Genomic DNA, 3,173 nt, shown 5'->3' with positions numbered 1-3,173 from the left:
TGGCACATAAGATGCACCATTTTGAGTGTGGCCGTTGCCAGTACCGCCTGACTGGCCTTCGTAGGATTTTCGAGCGAGATCGTTGCCAGTGCCCCTGGACTGGCTCTTGTGCGAGTGGCACATAAAAGACACCATTTCGAGCGTGGCCGTTGCCAGTATCGCCTGACTGGCCTTCGTGCAGGTGACACGTAAAAGCACCTACTACACTCTCTGAGTGGTTGGCGTTAGGAAGTGCATCCAGCTGTAGAAACTCTGCCAAATTTAGATTGGAGCCTGGTGTTGACATCCGGTTTCACCAGTCCTCAGTCAAGTCGTCCAACCCATGCTAGCATGGAAAGCGGATGTTAAACGATGATGATGATGATGATGATGATGACGTATATATGTATATATATATGTGTGTGTGTATATATATATGCATGTATACATATATACATATATGTATGTGTATGTATATATATGCATATATATGTGTGTGTATATATATGAGAGCTGTATGAAAAGTTTTGAGCCTAACCTAGAAACAGGGCTGCTAGGTAGCTGAAACAACTTTTTCTGATAAGTATAGTCTTTTCGGAGTATTCTTGCTCATTTTCATGATTCTGATATTTTAATTTTTTTTGTTGCAGATTTTTTAATAAACATGCTTCGATTTTACAAGGAAAATGGAGAAAACTGAGTATCGTGCTGTCATAAAGTACTTTCATTTGAAAGGCATGACTCCATCAGAAATCCATGAAGATATGGTGAGAACCTTAACAGACAATGCTCCTTCATATGCAACAGTCAAACGCTGGGTAAATGAATTCCAGCGAGGCAGGGAGAGTGTGAAAGATAATCCCACACCAAGGAGACCTCCAACTGCAACTACCGAGGACAACATTGACCTTGCTCTTAGTATAATAATGCAAGATCGTTGAATATTATGTCATCAGATAGACGAGAGACTGGGCATCTCAACCGAAAGAGCAGACAACATTGTGACAAAAGAACTTGGGTTCTCAAAGGCTTCTGAAAGGTGAGTCCGTTGCCCTTTGACTCCTGAACAGAAATGCACCAGTTGCACCTTGTCCACAAGCAATCTGGAACTGTTTGAAGCCGATGAAGAGAATTTTCTTGCTTGTTTCATTACTATGGACGAAAGTTGGGTTCATCACTACCAGCCTGAAACCAAAGAACAATCGAAGCAGTGGAAGCACACATCTTCTCCCACCCCAAAGAAGGCCAGGGTCATTCCTTCAGCTGGCAAGGTCATGGTGTCAGTTTTTTTGGATTCTCAAGGTGTCTTCCTGATCAATTACCTTGAAAAGGGTCACACCGTGACAGGGCTGTATTATACTCAGCTACTGAAATGCCTCCGAGAAGCAATCAAAGAAAAAATGCCGGGAATGCTCACCAGAGGATTCCTTTTTCATTATGACAATTGTCCAGCCCACACCTCAGTGGTTGCCATGGCAACAATTCGTGATTGTGGATACCAACTTGTTCCCCATCCGCTTTATTCACCAGACTTAGCCCCCTCTGACTTTCATCTATTCCCAAAAATGAAAAAGCCCTGGCTGGTCACCATTTATATATACAAGGGGTGTCTGAAAAGTTTTGAGCCTAACCTAGAATCGAGGCTGCTATATAGTTGAAACAATTTTTTCTGGTAAGTACAGTCTTTTCGGAGTATTCTTGCTCATTTTCATGATTCTGATATTTTAATTTTTTTTGTTGCAGATTTTTGAATAAACAAGCTTCGAATTTACAAGGAAAATGGAGAAAACTGAGTATCATGCTGTCATAAAGTACCTTCATTTGAAAGGCATGACTCCATCAGAAATCCATGAAGATATGATGAGAACCTTAACAGACAATGCTCCTTCATATGCAACAGTCAAACGCTGGGTAAATGAATTCCAGCGAGGCAGGGAGAGTGTGAAAGATGATCCCACACCAACGAGACCTCCAACTGCAACCACTGAGGACAACCTTGACCTTGCTCTTGGTATAATAATGCAAGATTGCTGAATATCATGTTGTCAGATAACCGAGAGACTGGGCATCTCAACTGAAAGAGCAGACAACATTGTGACAAAAGAACTTGGGTTCTCAAGGGTTTCTGAAAGGTGGGTCCCTCGCCTTTTGACTCCTGAACAGAAATGCACTAGTTGCACCTTGTCCACGAGCAATCTGGAACTGTTTGAAGCTGATGAAGAGAATTTTCTTGCTTGTTTCATTACTATGGACGAAAGTTGGGTCCATCACTACCAGCCTGAAACCAAAGAACAATCAAAGTAGTGGAAGCACACACCTTCTCCCACCCCAAAGAAGGCCAGGGTCATTCCTTCAGCTGCAAAGTCATGGCATCCGTTTTTGGGATTCTCAAAGTGTCTTGCTGATCGATTACCTTGAAAAGGGTCACACCGTGACAGGGCTGTATTATACTCAGTGACTGAAATGCCTCCAAGAAGCAATCAAAGAAAAAATGCCGGGAATGCTCACCAGAGGATTCCTTTTTCATTATGACAATTGTCCAGCCCACACCTCAGTGGTTGCCATAGCAACAATTCATGATTGTGGATATGAACTTGTTCCCCATCCGCCTTATTCGCCAGACTTAGCCAAGTGAGGGAATAATCTATGGCCTCTGCCAGAAGTGTAGCCAGCTCACTTATTCGTATCTTTACTTCATTTGACACTAAACTCTGCTTGTGAAGACCTGTTGAGGCAAGTGAATTGAAATTGAAATCGAACCAAATTCGATGACTTGCACCCATACCAACCTCTCCTTCATTGGAAACTAAACTCTGCTTGCGAAGACCTGTTGGAGCAAGTGAAATCGAAATCGTAATTGAACCATATTCGATTACCGGCACCTGTGCCAGTTGAGCTCTAACAGCACCGTCCAAGTGTGATCATTGCCAGAGCAGCTGTCTGGCTTCAGTGCTAGTGACACGTAAATAGCACCATTTGAGTGTGATCATTACCAGCATCGCCTTACTGGCACTATATATATTATATATATATACGCACACATATATATCTATACACACACATATATATTATATATATAGATATATATGTGTGTGTATAGATATATATGTGACATCACAAAAAAAACGTTAAACGCAATTTGAAATGAAAACAAAAAACGAATTTTTTTTTGAACAACAAAAAAAAACAGAGAA

General features: G+C 41.7%; 1 protein-coding gene across 4 annotated transcripts in view; it reads left to right on the top strand.

Annotated features, from left to right (window-relative positions):
* LOC106876238 (uncharacterized) overlaps positions 1-3,150 on the top strand; it is a 36,292-nt gene extending 33,142 nt beyond the window's left edge. The window contains exons 6-7 of one of the 4 annotated variants that reach the window (XR_008264246.1): positions 630-1,651; positions 1,723-3,148. The gene's annotated coding sequence lies outside the window, so the exon portion shown is untranslated. Of the gene's footprint in view, positions 1-629 lie in introns of all 4 variants that reach the window. The other 3 variants (XR_008264245.1, XR_001410215.2, XR_001410214.2) reach the window with 3 other exon arrangements.
* The last annotated feature ends 23 nt before the right edge of the window (positions 3,151-3,173 follow it).

Source organism: Octopus bimaculoides, chromosome 5 (assembly GCF_001194135.2).
Source record: "Octopus bimaculoides isolate UCB-OBI-ISO-001 chromosome 5, ASM119413v2, whole genome shotgun sequence".
Lineage (NCBI taxonomy): Eukaryota > Metazoa > Mollusca > Cephalopoda > Octopoda > Octopodidae > Octopus > Octopus bimaculoides.
This window is presented reverse-complemented; position numbering and strand designations above follow the sequence as displayed.